General features: G+C 44.2%; 1 long non-coding RNA gene across 1 annotated transcript in view; it reads right to left on the minus strand.

Annotated features, from left to right (window-relative positions):
- The window catches only part of LOC102383617, a 30251-nt gene extending 11447 nt beyond the window's left edge, over positions 1-18804 (minus strand). Inside the window, exons 1-2 of the long non-coding RNA XR_323819.1 lie at positions 18733-18804; positions 11410-11502 (exon numbers count right to left, since the gene is read on the minus strand). This is a non-coding gene — a long non-coding RNA (uncharacterized LOC102383617). The remainder of the gene's footprint in view (positions 1-11409; positions 11503-18732) is intronic.
- Positions 18805-21421: the final 2617 nt, after the last annotated feature.

Here is a 21421-nt window from a genome sequence, read left to right on the forward strand (position 1 = left end):
CAGGATTTTAACAATCTTTTATCAACATATGCCTTTCTGGGTAATGGTTTGATCTGTACCACAACTTCATGTTATTAGTAGTTACTGGCTTATTAGACCCAACTGCAGAAGACAATGTCTATGCACATTACTGATCAAAAAGTGAACAAATTAATGAACAACTTCCAAACTTCAGCCAAAATCAGTTTATATTGAAAGAATGTTGCGCTACAAGTTAAAATATCTAGGCTTGGTTTAATTACATTTTGCATGTGATCCCCAAAAGGACTCAGTAACATTTAGGGTTTAATAACCTCAGATCATTTAATGTCCTTTCATTATATTAGTGTAACAACCCAAAAACAAGGGCTGGAAGTTAAAACTGCATGCTTCCTCCTGGGCTTTCCCATATGTTCACCATCTTCAGCTCAGTCCCTAGATATCCATGCCAAATCTTACAAAATGTTCCAAGCTCAGAAATTCTTAAAGGAACAAAGAGATATCACATCTCACTCCATTATTTATTGATAATCTATTTTTCCTTTAAAAAATGGGAAGTGTATTTCCTGCTTTGAATGGCAACCCTGGAGACTCAAGTCCTCTGCGTATTCCACAGAACAGATATCTCATGAGCAACAGCTAAGCAGGCTTGCCCATCCTGCCTTCCCATTGCTTCAGCAATTATCATTTCCCAGGTCAGAAGGTAGTTTAATGTATATATGTTAGCCACTATGCTATATGTGCACATTCTTGCCAGTACTTCTGTGATATAGATAGCTATGTAAATAGAGTCCACTGATTCCAAATATGCCACTAAATAGTTACTGGGGAAAACAGAGCTTTTGATTATTATTGACTCCATCCATCTCTGAAATCTTACCTGTTTCATCGTTTCATAGTTTCACAGTAGCTAGGGTCAGGAGAGACCTGAACAGATCACCTAGCCTGACCCCCTGCCACAGGCAGGAATGAATGCTGACCCCAGACAGGTGATCGTCCAACCTCCTCTTGAATTTGCCCAAGGTAGGGGCGAGGACCACTTCCCTGGGAAGTTGGTTCCAGATTTTGGCCACCCTAACTGTAAAAATATTGCCTTCTGATCGCTAACTTAAACCTATTCTCCATCAGCTTATTATCATTGATCCTTGTCACCCCAGGTGGTGCTGGGGAGAAAAGGGTTTTGCCTATTTGCTGTTGATCTCCCCTGATGAGCTTGTAGGCAGCCACCAGGTCCCCTCTTGCTGAGGCTGAACAGGTTCAGGTCCTTCAGTCTCTCCTCGTAGGGCCTGTCCTGCTGCCCTCTCACCAAGCAGGTGGCCCTCCTCTGAACCCTCTCCAGGCTGGCCACATCCCTTTTGAAGTGCGGCGTCCAGTACTGGACGCAGTACTCCAACAGCGGCCTGACCAAAGTCGCATAGAAGGGGTGTATCACTTCTCTGGACCGGCTTAAGATGCACCTTTGGATGCATGACAAGGTATGGCTGGCCTTGCTGGCTGCAGTCTGGCATTGGCAGCTCATGTTCATCTTGGAGTCAATAATGACTCCAAGATCCCTTTCTGCCTCTGTGCTTTCAAGAGGGGAACCCCCCAGCCTGTATGTATGCTGTGGATTCCTTCTCCCAAGGTGCAGCACCCTGCATTTGTCTCCGTTGAACCCCATCCTATTCTCGTCTGCCCACTTTTGTAGTCTGCCTAAATCTAGTTGCAGCCTCTCTCCCTTCAAGTGTGTCCACCTCGCCCCACATCTTAGTGTCATCAGCAAACTTGGACAGCATGCTTTCCACCCCCTCGTCCAAGTTGCTGATGAAGATGTTAAACAGTGCAGGCTCGAGGACCAAGCCCTGGGGTACCCCACTGCAAAGGAAAGGGTTTATATCAGGAGCAGGCAATTATTTTGGGCCAAGGGACACTTACCAAATTTTGGCAAGCTGTCAAGGGCCACATGGGTAGCCCCATCCCTTGACAACTGCCCTGCCCCCTGGTCACCATCTTATAAGCAGAAGTCCTACCCCCTAACCCCTGACCTTTGCCACCAGAAGTACCTCCCCTTGCCCCCACAAGTATTCCTTTCAGCAATAAGTTTTGCCATCTCGGAACCAGAAAAATACCAAATTATATTCTAAAAAGCAAATATCTACAATATTAATTTGATTTCAAAAATACTTTTGACCTGATTTACATGTGTTTGCGTAGTGCATACAGAGGGGATTGCACAATAGCTTAAAATGAGGTGTTACACTTGTATGTTGTGGGGGGGGTGGCAGACATTGGGGTTAGTATAGGATTGTAGTGGGGTGTGGGTGTTCGGGTGTCTGTGGGGATGCATAAGTGTGGGTGTGGAGTGAGGGAGCATGTAGGTGTGTGTGTGGATATGTGGAGTGTGGGTGGGTGTGGATGTGGGGGTCTGTGTGTATGGCAGTGCGAAGGGGGGTGTATGTGTATGGTGAGGTGTGCATGTGGGATTTGCCCCATGAACATAGACACACCCTCCTGGTCCTGGCCCTGGGGTACCGGCATGGGCTCTGTGCTCCCGCAGTCCGGCCATGCATCTGGGAGCCACGTGGTGCTGGAGCAGCCAGCAGCCAACAAGAAAGCAGGGAAATGGCAGTTACAAGTGGGGGATAGTGGCAGCAAGCAGGCATGTGGAGCATAAGGACAGCTGGGTAGGAGCGTGAGGCCTGCGCCCATGTCCAGGGCCAGTGCCAGAGGGACTCAGAGTGGGGTGGCAGGAGTGCGGGACCTTTGTCCCCCCTCCAGTACAGCTGCCACTGCACCCAATGCTCCTGCTGCCCCACTCTAGGTCCCACCAGCACTGGCCTCGAGACACCAGCGCAGGCCCCATGCTCCCGCCCTGAAGTGGCTGCGCTCCACACACCCACTCACTCCCACTTTCCTGCCCACTGCCAGCTGGGCAGTGTTGGTAGTACAGAGCAGATGCAAGGCAGCCCCACGTGGGCTCCAGGCAGCTGCACCAGTAAAGAGGAGGGGCTGCCTTTACCCTACACTGAGCAGCAGTTTTTCTTGCATGCCACCACTGTTGAGCCTGGGCCCCAGCATCAGCTCTGGGCTTGCCCCTCTGGCCTGAGCAGCAGCAGCAGCAGCAGTGGTAGCCCCAGGCAGAAACTGTTGCTTTGTGTGGGGGGAAAGTGGCCCCTCCCACTCACTGCCACTGGGCAGTTTTTGGTGCAGCTGCCCAGAGCCCACGCCACACCGAGCTGCCATGCCACTCCGTCACTGCCACCTCTGGGCTACTCAGCATGACAGCAGTGACAGTGCAGAGCAGCCAAAGAGCAGCCCAGAGGTGGCAGTGACAGAGCCACACTGCAGCTCAGTGTGGGCAGCCGCACCAAAAAATGTCTTGCGGGAATAAGGGGGAAGAGGAGGGGCCACTTCCGCCCCCTTCACCAAGCAACAGTTTCTGCCTGATGCTGCTGCTACCACTGCTACTCAGCCCTGACAGGCAAGTCTGGAGCCAGCACGGGGCGTGCGGTGTCAGGGTCAGAGTCAGGGCTGCGCGCACTGGCCCCTGCCACTACCACGGGTCTGGTGCCAGCAGCAGGAGCCAGAAGGAGCTGCCCCACCCCTGCTGAATGCACAGGGATGGCAGGATTCACCATGGCTGAGTGGTGCAGAGCAAGCCCAGGCCACGCTGGGGCCGCACACTGTTGGTAGTGGCAGGAAAGTGCCGCAGGGTGCATAGGCTCCAGGCTGTTGAGAAGAGGAGGCAGGTGCTGACCGGCTGACAGAAGTGCATGCGGGGGATCCCATGCTCATCCCACATACCCACAAACCCTCCCCACAAACCCCACAGACACACCCTCCTCCACACACAATCACACATCCCACAAATACCGTAACCTCAAACATATCCTCACACCTCTGAGGTGGAGCCCTGCTCACTGCTACATGCTACACACCCCACCACACACATGCACCCACGCACCCACCCCCAGTCACCCTCCTCCTCCACATAACCCCACAGCTTCCTACAAACCCCATTGGCATTGCCATTTTAAATACTTAAACACAATTACGATTCGGGTATTTCAGAAAACCACATTGTTTCTCTGAAAGCAAAAGGGATATTACATCTAAGTAGAGAAAGTGAGCCATGAACATAATGTCTAAGTAAAAAGAATGAGGCATTTGAAAAAAGATTAGGAGCCGGTTTTGAATCTGTAGAAGGCACATGTAGGATGAATGCAACCCAGTGCTCTGGAGGACTGGGCACAGATGCAGAAATAGTAACACCTTTCCTTAAGCACCTGCTCTGGTTCACCAGTGTGAACACAGCATGTGGTGTTATGACCAGGATGATGCCACTTTCTTTTAAGAATGTAATGACGCTGCTGTAAGACTTTGGTAGTTTTGAAAGTGTCACCAAGTAATAAATATAAGGAACAATCCAGCCCTTAATACATCTTCTGTTTTATGTTATTTTAAGTCCTAAAAATTCAGAAGATACAGTAAGCACTGAGGACTCGGTATAGCTAAAGCTCCTGTAGTCTATATATAACTATAGAAATATATGTAGATATAGTTATTCTATACATGGAACCCATGATTTTCACCCTTAAAGAAGGAAAATACCTTTTGGGCCAGAAAAGGTAACTTTTCCTTTAAGAGTTATGCAAAGATCAGGTGTCATTGATACATTCCTTGATCTACTGTGAGGTACTTTCCATTTTGACTCTTTCATTGTAAATTCATTTGGAACACAAAATTTCTTGAAGTGATACCCAGTAATTATTGAAAAATATAATAAAGCTTGCAAAGTAACTCAGAAAGTGAAAGCAATGCCTTGAGGTTTAACATAAGACCACAAGGATTTTTTCCTTTTTTTTTTTTTTAATCTATTTTTGCCACCTATTTTTGTTGCCATAAGGAAACAAAGATCTTTAAAGTTCAAAGGACTGAAAAGACATCACAGTAAACTGACCTTCCACTGGGAAATCAGAAATGTATGCAAGATGTGTTTGTCCTGCTGGGACCATAGGTGGTAAAAGAAGGTTGACTGATAAGGGACCTGAGAGTACTCCCCAGTCAAAAGCCTTTGAAACACAAGAATTGTTGGTATACCTAATAAAACTATGAACAAGGAAAATTATCAAGCGCAAGCACATTCATATACAGAAAGGCTACTTAAGTAACACAACACAACCATGGGTAAAAAAAATTCCATTGAAAATAGTAACAGTGAACCCAACACAAATGTTTAGACTGAAACATCCCTGGATTTTATAGAACTCAGAGCCAAATGTGAACTTTTGTAGCAGACCCACATGAACCAAACAAAAACTCAATTCCCAAACCTCCTCTCTTGGCTCAGAAAATGGTATTTAAAGGTTTGCTATTTGGGAATTGGCTTATAGGTATATGCATTAGAATGGTTCAGGGTTGGCATCAGGGGTTAATTGATTTCTAAAAAGCTTGGGTCTCACATACAGAGTTACACAGCCTTCAAAAACAGACAGTCTGTCTAACACAACAAGGCCACTGGATATACACACAGTCTGAGAAACTGGGGGCATGTACCATGCTGTTCCATAACATAAGATAAGGATGGCACCAATTAACAAGGCCCCAGAACAGGAGGGCCTGAGTCATGGTTTTGGGGGAACAGACCAAATTAGGAAAAAGCCCGGAAAGACCAAATTAGTATGTGTGCATGTGATGAGCTACGTGGATGTGTGACAACCACAGAGAGACCAGCCAGCAACAGCCATGGATCAAGAGTCATCAGGGGGAAGAAAAAAGCAGAGACTTGAGAGTAACAAATGGTCCCTCCCCATTCCACCCAGGTCCCCATCCCCATGCCAATCCCTGGGAGGGGTTCCCAAGGCCACCATGGACAGAGGGCACACCACCAGCCCATCTCATCCATCCCACTGCGGGGTGTGGGCCTCAGTATCCTGCCTCCAGGCTGCTGACATCTGACACCTAAGACCACCTCAGAGTGAAGACTGCATTCTGGCCAGGTGTACTTTGACTTTGACGACAGCCCTAGGATTTGGTAAATATACAGAACTGCTCAATTGTTTGTATTGCTTCATTTCTGTTATCACTGTGTATCAATAAATTTGCTTATTATCAAATGGAAAGGTTATGGTTGGTCTGAGGGTGGGTTTCCCCCCACCCAAAACAAGGCATCTGGGTCCGAAATCCGAAATTGGAACCCAACATTCCAATTTAATGCAAATCCAGTCCCTGTCTGAATTTTGCAGCTCAGAGCCATTTCTCAAAAAATGAGATGGAGGGGGAGGGGGGGAAAGAAAACCTGAAGATATTAATGAAATCTACTCTGAAGTGAAAGGGTTTTTTTTCCTTCAGCATCAGTTTGCATCATATCAAACCAAAGTTGAAAACAAGAAAAGGCAATCTCAGGAAAGTGTGTACATATTAAAGCCTCAATTCAGCAAAGCACATACTTAAGTCCTGTTGAAGTCAATAACAACTAAGAAAGTACTTCAGTACTTTGCTGAATCAGGGCTAAATCTTGAAGGATTGAAATCCCTCAGCTGTGCAGGAGTAAGCTATCCTTTGAGCTAATAAATAAGCATTCACACACAGAGCTATAGTATCTGATTGGAGTCATTTTCATGTTTCCTTTAATTTAGGAGAATCTGATAACCTCATCAGGTACTACTGCTGTGCAGAGACTTTTTTGTTAGTCCAAACAGTAATAGCAACAACTGAAGAACACTGAAGAACACCATTACACACAGTCTTACTACATACACCATTACATACACTTTATTTCTTACCATGTATGAACTGTAAGTCAGAAATTTAAGACAGAAGCTATTTTATGTTTCAGTTAACCAACAACTAAGGATGTGAAGAAGCTTGAGAGAGTCCAAAGGAGGGCCATGTGCATGATTAGAGAGCTAGAGTCCAGGTCATATGAGAAGAGGCTGAAAGACTTGGGACTGTTCATCTTGGAGAAGAGAAGACTCAGAGGGGACTTGGTGGCAGCCTAGAAGTATATCAGGGGTGTACATCAGGGCCTGGAGGAGCAACAATTCACCAAGGCCCCCCAGGGGAAGACACAAAATGATGGGCACAGATTGATTGAAGATTGCTTCAGGCTAGACACAAGGAAAAACTTCTTTACAAAGTCAAGTGCCAAGGGTTTGGAACAGGCTCCCCCCAGAGGGGGTACACTCATCCACCCTGGAAAAGTTGCATAACCTTCTTGTTTCCCAGTTTTCTTGCTTGTAAAATAATATTTCTCTACATTTTAAGCATCTATAAATCCCCAAAGAAATAAATAAAGCTTTCTTTAAAAAGCTCTTAAAGAAAGCTTCTTAAAGAAATATTTAGAATGCAACATGCAAATATAAAAGATACATAAGGTGCTTCATCGCAAAAATATTGCATTGAAAATGTACACATTCATAGGATTTAAATAGACTAAAACTAAGTAAAGAAACTTTATAGGCCTTATTTTCCAGACCGTCTCTACCAGCAGTGATCCTATTTAACCCAGTCAAAGCTGCTCTCCTTTGTTGAAATCTCTGGGGAGACTTGCCATGCAAACACCTCATGGCCTCCAGTGAGTCTGGATACTCTAAAGCAGCAGCTGATTCTCTGAAGCAGGAGTATTGTTTGTAGAGTTCCCTGCATGTCAGTTTTCTGTACAAGTGGAGGATCTAGCCCACACTATTATTTTGGTATCAAAATATTTTTACTGTGTCCCAAACAAGGAACGTATACTAATTGTGTGTTAAACATTTGTTTTACAGAACGCTTCTATAGTGCCATCTCTGCATCTATAAATGAGCTCTGTTACTCATTATATATACCAGTTCCTGGGGAGTATTCTCCACAGTAAAATAAATTCCATGCACAGGTCTTAAAATTGTGCATCTTCCTCACTCAACTCTGAGGTACTGAATGCCCTTAAGTGTATTATTGGACAATGAGCCTAAAAGCATTCCAGAGCTCAACAGCACAAGCAGGAGTATTCAAAAGTACTGAATCCTAATAAAATATTGATGCCTTCACCAAACCCTTGAACCCAAACGCTTGCTTTAAAAAAAAAAAGTTTCTCCAACTATTTAAGTTGGTCTAATAAAAGATATCAGATTCACCCAAAGAACCTTGTCTGCCTATGTCCTTAGACCAACATGGTTACAACCTACACCCCTGTATCGTTCTCTATATCTCTCTGTTACACTATATATGCAATTATATTCCACTACTGCTAAGAAGCTACTGCATTCCGTACCATATATGTCCCTTCCATTCATCATAGAAGAGTTGTGAAGTTTAATTTAAATCCAGTAGCAAATCAGAAACATGTCATTTTTCTTGAAAAGTGTAGATGTGATGTCAACTGCTGAGAACCATATTCTTACATGGTAGAGTTTTTTCTTCATCTGAGTTTAATATAAGTGAGAGATTAAAGATGTATGTGGAAGATTAACTGTAATAAGCCTTTTTTTCTGAGTGGTCTAATGTAATTCTGAGTGGTTTAGGAAGCAGATTATTGACCTGCCTGCCAGTGCACACAACCATTACAAGTTTATTATCATTGCTCGACCAAATAAAAAAGAGTTTATTAAGACAATTTATCCTGACTATGTGCACCCTCACACCACAGTGGTGCATTACACCTAAACCAGCTAAGGCAGAAGATGTTTTCATACAATGATGAATTTCCCCCAAATTAATTATACTCAATACACTGAGTCTCACTAGTTCTAAAGTCCAGAATCTTCCTGGACATTTCTAAGCAATACTATACGTTGTGCTCTAGAAGGACTGAGAAAAAGAGATAAGGTGGAGGGGTGAAAACAAGACAAAGGACTTGCAGCTTTGTTCTTCTCCAACGTAACTGATGAAGCTGGATAAATCATTCATAACATATAACCCAGCACAGAACAAGAGAACCCTGCCTGTCTGTATCTTGTCAATGACCTGCCTCAGAAGGAAGCAACACATGTTATACGCCTTGTGGTGCCCTCAGAACCTTCTGTCTTTGATGCATACAACTTTACTTTGTGTCATTTTCTTTATCCAATTTGTATCCATGACTGCTTCAGAGTTCAATTAAAAACAATCACAGCAGAGGAATTCAGAGGCATGGAGAAAGGAAAATGTTACATCACAGATCTACAAAGAGACATAGTCATGATGATGCTGAGCATGCCTTTAATTTTTATTCCACTCAGCTTTTGGAACAGAATTCAAGGCCTGAGTTAAGACCCCCAAATGCATGTCTGTGAAGCACTGGGGAGCAACATGCTGAGGCATACCATATTCCAAACAAACTATCTCCCAAAACAGCCACCTTAGTGTAACATGGGGCATGTGCCAATAAGCACTCCCACTCTCAGCAGAGAGAAAGAGTTCTTGGGTGAACCACACTAAGCCCTGAACTTTCTCTAGGGACTTAGTGCCTAAGACCAACCTTTCAATCATTCTTTTCTTTGGAGGAGGCACAGCCTACTTATTGTATAATAGCAAAATACAGGGGTCAGCAATATTTTCCAGCTGGGGGCCAGAATGACCCAGCTCAGGTCCAAGGCAGGCAGGAGCTAGGGCCCGGCCACTTCCATCACTGCTCCCTGGGTGTGATGTTGCACAGGCAAAGTTTCCCTCTATCACAGCCAGTGCCACCTGTTTGCTAGGAAGGCTCCCCCACTGCTGGAGTCCTCAGGTGTAGCACAGTGTGTGCAGTCACACCTGCTCTCCTCAATTGCCAACCACTGTCAAAGCCATGGCTTCATAAGCCAGATCCAAAGGCTCTGTGGGCTATGTCCAGGCTGCAGGCCATAGATTGCCTACTCCTTGCATAGTGGTTAGAGCATTAACCTCGTAAGTAGGAGACCTGGATTAATGAGCTGGTTCAAGCAACATCTCCAGCCTCCTACAAGAGTACTCTAGCCACCCAGGTTGGGTAGAAGCATCCTCCACTCTTCTTATTGAAGATGGGCAACTGTGATGAAAAGAATGTAATTGAATAAACTCCAGAAACCATCCAGTGAGGTAGGCCCAGAAACCAGGGATGCCATGTTTGGAAATCCCATCAAGATGCCCAGCGTGACCAAGATGGCAACAGTTGCAGGCATGCAAAATGCCACCATTCTATGCACGTTAGGGAGACCACTCATAAAAATTTAGGCCCTCAGAGGGTTAAGTAAATATTCTATAGATTGTACTCTTGGTCTTAGGTGCCCAAAGTCCATTTAAGTCCTGCTTCATACACCCATGTCCTTTTGTGGATCTAGATCTATCAGCTTTTACGTTAGTGGGTAAAAGCTGTTCCAGATGCAGGATCTGCAAAAGAAAATATTGTGCCATCCATTGCAAAGGATGGATGCACAACTAACTGTAAATCTACTTAAAGGGCTCAACATATTTCCCCGAAATTTATGTCTGTCACAACCCAAAGGGTGTGATTTTTGTTTTTGTGTGCTTCGGCACTGCTAAATTGTTCCCGCTAAATTGCAGCTTCTTTGCACGGTGGAGTTTTCTGCTGCAAAAGAAAACCCCGGTGCAAGGGAGAATTTCCCGCCAATTTGTAGCTTTCTTTGCAGGGTGCATTTCTTTGTTGCAGCACAGAAATGCTCATTGCAAAGAGTTCCCGCCATTTGTATGCTAATTCGAGCCCCATTATTGGCCAGTTCTAAATTATTCACATGTAGCGGCTAGTGATTGGCTTGCTAGCCGTATAAAAAGCTTGAGTGGTTTCCGCCCAAGTTGGAGGACTCCACGAACACCAGGAGGAGGAGACTTCACACTGTGTGAAGATCTCTAAACGCTGCGGATCCTTACGGACCCAGCGCATTTCAAGCAGGCAACAGAGGTCTGATCAACCTCTAGCCTCTCCCCGTCGCCGATAGATTCCTAGACGTATCCCTCCCTGTGCGCAAAAGAACCGGACCCACGGAGCCTAGCAAACTTCGTGTGAGTTCAGCTGGAACAACTGACATAGTTGTTCAGACAACCGGACTACCTCAGAGCACAAGTTCCACGGAGCCTAGCAAACTTCATGTGAGTCTATTCAGAGCTCTTTTGTATGAGTACTTTCTCCGGCTGACACGACTGGCTCGCGTGTTTAGAGCCTTCAGCCGGATTGGGCTAGAGTTCGCGAGTTTAGAACTCTTGTCCGCCTCTCTTCTTTCCTGTCTGTAACCTCAACTCAAGCAAGCTTTCCAGCCTGCACCGCAACCATCTCCGTGTAAGTAAACAATCTTTAAATCTACCGCTACGAGTCTGTGCCTAATTCTAGCTTGTCGCGCCCCTCTCTCCGACCCCGCGTGCCCGGGCTGCTGGCCACAGCCCGCGTGCAGCACGAAAAAGGGCCCGGCTCGCGCCCGGCCCGCACAATGTCCAAACTCCTTGCACTTCACAGGATAGTCCAGTGGTCCATAGGCCACTGTAAAAGCTCAGTAGGTAAATATAGTAATTTAATCATGTTACCTTCTTAATTCTCACAGAGGTAGATCCAGTTAAGCTTTTTCCAATTCTAGCATAGTCAGGTGTTTCTGTTCATATATACCTTACGGTCTTCTCCTGAGAAAGAGAAGGAAAAAAAAAACAGAAGTTAGGGTTCAATTATGAATATGAAAATAATATGAATTATAGGAATCCATAAACACTTGCATTTGTGCATCCAGATGTGTAATGTGTATGGGTAATTACATATCTCTATATACATAACTAAAACATAAGTTTTTACATGAAAAGGCTTGGCTCCAGAGATTAAGTTTCCTGACGGTCTGGAATTAAATGTAGGTCCCTCTCTATTTTTAAATACACAATTATTATGTCCTAATTTCAATATTCAACTGTACAAGTAATTTACCATGGAAACAAAGAAGTGCTCCTTGAGTCTGACTCATCTTTCTCCTTCAGTGAAAATTGCTCCAATTCTTCTTTGTCATTGCTTCAACAGTCCTCCCTCATGCTCAACTTTTCCTAGCAACCCTGCAATCATTGAGGAACACTGGCAGTTTCTTGGTCTGATTCTCCTCTGCTTACCTCTCATGTTGTCATTTAAATGTGTGCAAAAAAGATGCAAAATTAATCAGCATAGTAGAATAGTCCAGCTGTTTCACTCCAGTGTTAACAATTATACATGGTACATGACAGTGAAGGAATGTACCTTGTGTTTTGATGAAACCACCTGCAATATAAATACACACACAAATTCCACTGACCTTAACCAAACTGGCTGTCAAATATCCATGTCATGTGAGATATTATCTAGAGATATGACTAAATTATAAAGAGATCCCATCTTAGGTGTCCCTGAAATTTGGTTAAAGCATTTAGTACTCTACCACTTAATTGCAAATGGACTTCAACGTAATGTGGTATAAAAACATTATGTACAAATACAGGCTAGCTCAGCATAAAGTTGAGTGCTCCTCAGACTCACTCTCTTTTTTAGTACTCATTACACAGAAAACCATGCACTCATGTCATACCTTCTTTTGCAGCCTACTTATTTAAAGTAAACTGATATAAACATAAAGGAGTACCATAGGGCATTTTTACATGTGCTCCTGATGCAGCACCAGGTGCTCATGTGGTCAAGGTCTTAAACTGCTTACAGCTCTTTAATATGTTTCTTTTCCTTTAACACCTATTTAGCTTAACTAATTAATACTTAGAATGGAGGGAGACTTTTTTAAAGAGTAACTGCTTCCCATCCATTTAATACATTAAAGCACAGAAGTAATGGCCTTGGCCCTTGCAGAAACCCTGTGTCTGAAGCAAACAAAATATTTCCAGACTTCTTGTAGGCCTCCTTTTCCTATATTAGAGATGCTGATCAGGTGTTTTTATGTCCTGCCAGACTGATTATACTGGCTGGAATTCTAACTCATTTGTTTAGTAGTTTGCAATTTGTACAGAAAGTAGCAGTTAGGTTTCTGACTAACACCAGCTGATTTAATCACTTTTTGAGCCCAAAACTACGTGCTCAGGCTTTTTGCAGTTTGCTGGCATTACCTGGCTCTCAGCAGACTTTTTGGTGCTGTTGTTCATTGTACATTTCAAGTCTAAATCATGTGCTTCTAGAAAACTCATAATGAGGAGCTCACACTCTGTGGTCACTGGCCTTACTTATCAAGAAGCAATAAACCAGAGAAAAAACACAAGCCTGAACCTTGAAGTGAAATATGACCAAAAAGAAAGAGAGTTAATTCAAACCTGACAATGTTCCAATCTGAGGATTTACAAACCTGTAGTAATTGGTTCTAATAAAAATATCACAAAGTAATTTTGAACCAAATTTGAAAGGTCATCCCTAATTCCACTAATTACCAGCACCCTGCAGATTACAGGGTAAGGTTTACTAATAAAGGGTTGATGTCAACACCACAAGCTTGGGTCGCTCTGTGGAATTACTTTCTTAGTCGTGACTCGCTGAATTAATACCAAACTGACATCAGGAATATCATTAATCTTCCTTTGCTCATTTCCAAACTTCAGGACTTGGTTTTTACCAGACTAATTTAAAATCTGATTTTAACTTCTAACCCTATTTAATCCATGTGTCAGTGCCTTTTAGGTACTCTCTTCTGTGCCTGATCCAGAGGATATGAGTCTATATTACACATTACAATTAGATCATGCTAAGAGCACTTAAAACTTGAATCATCATTATACATTAAGGTTCATTAACAAGTGCTAAGTGCCCTTTAGGTGTCTTAAAGTTATGCTACAGTCTAGGCAAGGATTATCTTTGAGCTATGTTACATAGCTTGAGTTAAATAAATTTCTGAGGAAATGGGTGGGTGCTGAGCTGCTGGAATGCTGCCCCACCTGCCCCCAAATTGCTCCCTTGGCCCCCAAATCATTCCACTGCCACCCCAATTGCTTCCTCTTTTCCTAATTGGTCCCTCCACACCCAGATCACTGCCCCAATCAGCCCAAGAGTAGCTGAGGTGCCAGTGGGGGGGTTCCACCCCCCCCACCGCCTACTCCAGGGGTGCCTGTAGACCATGCTGCCTTGCACACCCAGATACAATCCCTTCCAGACCCTACAACTGAAGGGGAGTCAGGAGGTGGGGAGGACAGAAGGGGTCAAGAAGCTGCCAGCCAGTTGTGGGGTCCATTGGGGGCTGGATCCAGGTGTGTGAAGGCAGCATGGGCTGGAAGGAGCACGGGAGCAGGCAAGGAGAAAGAACCTTCCCAACACACACTACTCTCAGACTTCCTCGGGTGTCAGGGCAATGATTCAGGGGTGGAGGGGCCAATCAGCGATGGGAGAGCAATCCACTGTGGGGTAGGGGCTGATTGTAGGGTGAAGGAGAATCTCGCTGATGGAGGGTAGTGGGGCAATTTGGGGCGTGGAAGAGGTGAGCCAAGCAGCATAGGGGGCCCTTTCTCCCACTCCTCCTCTTATGGACTAAGTGGTACAACAGATTCATTTGTTAGGCTTCTTTATAGAGATGCATGTTTGAATTGTATCTTAAAGAGCAAGTCCAGATCAGTTTGCAGCCTCAGCCCACCCAATATCTGCCCACTTCACAGTCTCAGGACAGACCATCAACAGAACTATTGAGAGTATAGCAGATGAGGCCTGAGATACTTTGGTAAGGAGGAGCAAGCTTGCTTGGTATGTATGTACCTTACAGTTGAGTGGTACTTTGAGATTATAAGTGGACTCACAAAGTATGCAGGTGTCACATTAGCCTCTGCACAGAAGTGAATTTTACTCTCTGTACATTTTTCTAGCCGTTGCTATTTATCTCTGTTTCCTGATCACCACATTTATCCCACAAAATTTAAAAACACTAAAAGAATGACAGACCTACATAAAATAGGTTTGACTCCTTCTAATTGCACCTTTCAATCTTTTAAACAATAAAGATATTTTTTTTAGATTCTCTCTCTCTTTAAAGTAGGCATAGATATGATCCAGTCTCTACAAAATGGGTCTTCAAAAAAATAAATAAATAAATAAAACCACCATTCTGCAGAATAGAAGAACTGATGCTGAATGACAGATGGGATTCAGTTAAACTGATTTCCAGGCTAAATTATGCATTAATAAATCAGAGACCGTATTCAGTGAAAGAAGTGTGGGAGGCATATTAAAAACTTTTATAAGAGTATGAAAAAAGTTAAACATATCATATTTCAAAAGAACCTACTGGAGGATTAGCACTAAGATCTTTTTATGAACACTAGTACTTAGCACTTACATGAAGATCAAGAAAGTAGTCAGCTCCCCAGGAGCTCCTGTAAGTTATTTTTGTTTTAGAAGATACTGCTGCTTCGCATTCTACTTAATAATCATGCCGTGCCTGAAGCACTATTGCCCACCCAACAGTAAGGCTATTAGTTCCAACCACTGATCTCTAATTACACCACCATGAAAGATCTTCTCTCATCATTTGAAGAGAAAGTTATGGGAACTGCAGAATTTGCACTGAAGCTAACACTCTCATATTTGTCTACTAAATGTTAAGGTCTTTGGGGTGAGATTTTCAACAGGTGTCAAATAGAATTAGAATTTTGAGAAAATTTGGTTCTTAAATTTCCTGGGTTGTGCTGAAAATCCCATTCTTATATGCATGTTTGGGCACCTACATAAAAGTGTCCTAATTTTGAGACATACTAAACATCTCCATTTCCTGCTTTTCTCATAACTATAGGCTACCAACTTCAAAAATGGAGAATACATCTTTTTTTGCTCTTTTCAGGAAAAGTTTTGGTTGTGCTATAAAATTTGCAATGAAGCAAAATGCAGAGAATTTTTCACATATCCAGTTAGGAATTAAATCTGCTGTTACTAAATATGTTCAAAAGCCATTGTTAGATGGCACAATAGAAAATGTATAAGAGGGCCAGGAGGCAGCTGCATGCAAGGAAAGCAGTATTTAAGCATGTAACATGACTGTACTGGAAGTTCTGAACCCTGAGCACTCTGTTCTACTAATGAACTCTTGCTCCTATTTTCTCTTTTGTTCCAATTCTTGTGCAAACTCTCACAGAAGGCAGATGGTGTTAGAGAGCATTCATATACCAGTAGGCTAAGGTAATTGAGCTAAATTCTGTTCTCTTTCATCCACACAAACCTCAGTGATTTCAGTGGATTGGAACAAACACAACTGAGGACAGAACATGGCCCATACTACAAGCAGTACAATACAACCGAGTTCACAACTTATCATTCATTCAGCTGCCTCAGAATATAAGAATTAGTTACAACAATGGAGCGCATGTAAATTGAAGATTAACGCAGTTATACTAAGAGAGTTGGCAATGACCACACTGTTCAATCTAAGCCCTAGGTATTGTACCTATATTCCATAGCACATAGAAAAGAATTATTTGTAGAATTCAAAAAGAGAAACAGTTTGTCTACGATGCTAGTCATGTTATTGTATGAACACACAAAAACAACAAAACAAGAAATTAGGAGAAACATGAAAATACATTGTAAACAATATGAATAATTGAAAAAAAGACTGTTTGAGGTATCTATGTGATGTAAAGAAAACATTTTGAAAGTTAGTAAATTAATTAAAAACAGAACAAATGTCACCACTGAAAATATAAGCATTTTGTTGTAGTCATCCATGAAACAATGGGCACATCTACACAAGGCACATTACTGCACATTTGCTGAGTTTACTGTGCAGTAAGCACACATGTCTACACATGTGTGTGCTTACTGGACAGTTTAAAAGATTGAAAGGTGCAATTAGAAGGAGTCAAACCTATTTTATGTAGGTCTGTCATTCTTTTAGTGTTTTTAAATTTTGTGGGATAAATGTGGTGATCAGGAAACAGAGATAAATAGCAACGGCTAGAAAAATGTACAGAGAGTGAAAAACCCAAAATCATTCAGACATTTTGTGCCCTGGAGCACACACCACGGGAAGCCTGAGGGCCAGGGGATACCCAGGGCCTGCTCCCTAACTCCTACCACCCCAGCAATGCTGCCAAGCACTGAGCTGCTGCACAGCTGTCAGGGCACTGCTGTTGGGCCAGGTGGGTGCTGAACAGAGCTGTAGGCTGTCTCTGACAAAAGGGCCAGCACCACTTCGCTGCTGCACACCCCCAGCAGCCTGCTCTACCCCTGAAGGTGCCGTTTAGCATAGCCTCTGATGCACGGCTGCCAGTCCCTTGCCGTGCTCCTATGCTGGGTGCTGCTGGCAGCTGTCAAGAGCCAGCAATAGCTGCCCGGGGACCCAGAGAGCTGGCAAAGGACCCAGTATGGCATCCTCCTCTCTATCCAGGTGCGGCACTGCCCACATGTGTGTGGCCTAGCTCGGAGGACACCAAAACGCGGGTCAGTTGCCTTATAAAGGGCATGGGCTTTGGGCACAACTGGACTGAAGGCTGAAGTTGGTCACAGCCATCCACAAGACCTGGACCTTTATGCAGTACTGCCGTGCCAACCACGAGTGCCCTCGCTTCTGCATCCTGCCTGACAGGACCTTGTAAGTGTGGGCATTTGAGCACCCACCCTGCTCGAACTGCTCCTGCACATCGGCACAGCCCCAGAGAGCCACAAGGTTGTGCACCTCCTCCTGGGTCCAGTTGGGGGCCCTGGTGGTTGGTATGGGTATGTGCATGTGCGCGGGGCTGGGGCTCAACAGGAAAGAGGATGATGACAGTCATCCTGCACCAGGCTCTCGGCCCCTGCACAGCTATGCCTGCGTGGCCAGCTCTGGATGGCTGCCAACAATGCCCAGTGCTGCATGGCAAAGGAACTTCATCACAGGACCTGCAAGCACAGGAGACAGCTGGAGGCAAGCAGCAGCAGGGAGCAGGAGCTGGCCCTGCTGGCAGAGACAGCCAGCCAGCAGCACTGGGGGGATCCCAGGGCTGGGCAAAGGGGTGCAGCAAACTGCACCTCTTTGCAACATTCACCTGTGACCAAGCAACAGCTATGGAGCAGGGGACAGGCCAGGAAGGGGCAGGCTGTGGCCTGTCCAGAGGGGCACACATGGTGTTCTGGGCTCCTGCACAGATCAGTAGTCTTGTATAGGCTCCTGGTGTGCGTGTCCCAGGGCACAAAATAGCTTCTGGTCTTTAAAGCCTATAGCTAGGGGCTGCCAGAGAGCAGCACAGCCCTGGGGGAGGGGAGGTGGCCAGCCAGGAGCCCTGGGGCTGGGCTCAGGGCGGCCCCCTACTGGCTGATCAGACCTGGCACTAAAGTTAGTGCCAAGATGTGTCTACACGTGCACTAATGCACTTTAACTAATCATGCCTAAATTTGATACCTGCATTTACAGATATCAAATTTAGGCACAATTAGCCTAAATTTGCCATTTTTAATGCGCATTAAGAGCATGCACATGTAGACACACACACTTAATGTACATTAAATTAGGCTAATGCACATTAATGCACCTTGTGTAGATGTACCCAATGAGTAGTATACAGCAAAGGTAGATCAGGTGCTCAGACTTCCCTAATATAATCAACCCCCCCAACACAACACCACCAACACCATTATAGTCGAATTCAACCATTAAACCAATTTGAAAGGTGACTATTTTAAAACTTGTAAAAGAAAATACTTCTTTAAAAAAAAAAGTGTATAATTCGGATGAAAACTCATTGCCTCAAAACATTTGGGGCCAAGCCCTAAATAAGGTTCATTTAAAAAGATAGTGTGAGCACTCACAGATGAACTGAATGTAATATTTTGAAGTTTAGAAGGGAGATACATCTTCATGCTTCAGGGCCTGAGTCACCAACTAACTGATAGAGGTTAGAAAGTAATTTCCCTTAAGGGCAAGTTAATACTGTATCTTATAAGGTTTCTTTTACCTTCATTTGAAATATCTAGGGCTGGCCACTGTTGGAGATCATGGAACAGATGGATCATTGGTCTGATATGGGATGGTCATTTTTACATTCCCCCTGAACCTGTGAAAACAATTTTTATTGCGGATGATCGAAGTTATTAAAACTTTGAGACACCTAAAAGAAGCACAAGAATCATTCCTCTGGACATTTTTCAGCAATGTGGTCAATCCAAAATTAAGTTTTGGAATCATCTATCTAAAGGAGATTGTTTTGATTAAGAAAGAAGTAAGCTCTGAAGTTAAAGACTCATTAACTTTATGAGAGCCTCTATTCCTGTTCTCAAAACAGTCTTTTTCTGTGGCTACCTGGCATTAACAGAGAAAAGTAGTTAGTTGCATTAGTCTTAAATCAGGCAGAAGGCTGGGTAGATTTACACCTTATAGACTAAATCAGAGACCATATGCTTTTGTAAGGTACAACTTCATCAGATATAGCCAGTCACTGGTTATGAAAATGTATGCATCCCCAATTTAGTTAGTCTATAATGTGCAAATCTTACAAACAGGTAGGCACCTATCATTAAGAAACATTTTTAAAACTTACAAGAAAGCCAAATTCAATCCCACTGCTCTTCAGACACATTGGGAGAGATTACTCTGAATGACAACTTTCTATTAAGCTCTTCTTTCAGGTACATGATCTACGAGGATACCATTCCCATGTGTGTACAGAGGAAGAATTCATAATATGAAACTGTCAGATGAAGGATAGCACATGACACCATGTGGGTGGACAAGCACAGACCTCTGTTCCAGACTTCATATGGGACAGCTAAAATATCAAAACACCACAGAACGTGAGAAAATTGAACCTAGTAAACACAGAAAGAGGAAAAAAAGACAAGACAAGGGAATACGAGGAATTAGTGGGTAAAAAAAGAAGCACGAATAAGAACCAAGCAAGCAAAGCAAAGCCCTGCCTAGTTATACAATGACTCAAGAAATTCTAGGCTCCACGGCTTCTTCACTGATGGAGGCAAATTACATAGACAAAAACAATTATTGATGGATCGGTCAAATTGAAAAGCAAACTCCTGGTTCCAAGATTCACACAGTGACTGTACCAACCAAATCTTTGAGAAAGAAACTGGGAGTTGCACTTGATAGAGGAACAAATAGAGATATTTAAAAGCTAGGACCCATTTTGAATGAAGAAAGCTGAGAAATCTTTGAACAGTAACATACCAGACAAAAGACTGAGAAAACAGAATCCAGTAAAATAACTGGAGAGTATTTATTACAGAAAAACAACAGCAGATGGTTGTGTGGGGTGTAATAGGACTCTCCTCCTTGTATAGTAATTTACATCTGATCTACCAGCTATCATTGTAATGGCTATCATTTTTACATGCATTTTACAGAGAGGTAAATAATTATACAAGGTACAAGACACTGCAGTGGGTTTAACAGATTTTATCAGTCCAGGCTCTAATTAGTAAATCAAATGGTTGCATTAGAAATAAGATTGATACAAATGACTAAATAATTAACTAAAACTAATGAGCATGCAGGGAAAAAGAGTTTCTACCAAAATTCAGGTCCAGTTCTGACACCTAGTTTGGTGACATGAAAGGAGAGGATGTTACCCCTATCTGGCTAGCTGAGAATTGCGACAGCAAACTAGAGTTCTCAGCTGGAGTAAAGCTGACATAGCGAGCTCCTAAGCCACCCTGAGTTCCAAGCCAGAAGTGCTGTAAATGAGAGAAATCATGTCTGAACTGGTGTTGCATGCCACACATTCCCAAATGATGGGTGTTTCCAGATAACCTGGAATGTGCTGATTCTAAAACTATACAGGATAGAGGACAGAATCATAGAAAATTAGGGTTGGAAGGGACCTCAGGAGGTCATTTATTCCACCTGCTGCTCAAATCAGGACCATCCCCAATTAGATTGTCCCTGTAACAGGGTGGCCTCCTCATCAGGTCTTCACTGGCCGCCCTGCTCCTGGGGCAACTACCCACTTCGCTCACCTGCTGTGCCTTGATGAAAATATGTAAGAGTTGTTACAGGAGGCTACCCATTACTCACCCGGTTGACAAGGGCCTAATACCCGGTGTGACCTCCCCTCCATGGGTCCCATGCCTCATAGATGTTAGTCTGGTGTTACTTCTCCAGCCTATGGCTGGAGCAAACTGGGCACACAGTTGTAGCTCTTTTCTACAGCCCCAGAGGGCCACTCACCTACCACCCCTCTCTCACCGGGGTCTCACTCACTCTGCTGGCTCCCACCCAGCCTCTTTCATACTGCCCTCTCTCAGGGCCACGCTCATCCTGCCCAGCCTCACCTGGCTTCGGGCTTATCTCTCCTCGCCTCGGTCAGCCCTGGCGCAGTCTGTTGGGTGTCTCCTGCTACCCTCACCTGAGCATTGACTGAGCAATTCTACAACTGCCGGCCTATTCCACTCCTAGCCCCTCACTGGGCCACTATGCCCACACTGGGCCTCCACATGCGCCCACACTCTCAGGGCCACCCTGCTCATTGCCCCTCTCACATAGGGTCTCTCTGCTTGTAGGTGGTTGACTTAACCCTACTGCCTAGGCATGGCCCCAGGTCCCTTCTCCAGCCTGAGCTCTGCCTCAGGGCTCCTTAGCAAGCCCTGGGCTCCCCCTGCTTGCCAGAACACCACCAGGGATGTGGGCCTGAGGTT

This window comes from Alligator sinensis, unplaced genomic scaffold, assembly GCF_000455745.1.
Source record: "Alligator sinensis unplaced genomic scaffold, ASM45574v1 scaffold1118_1, whole genome shotgun sequence".
NCBI classification, from domain to species: Eukaryota; Metazoa; Chordata; order Crocodylia; family Alligatoridae; genus Alligator; species Alligator sinensis.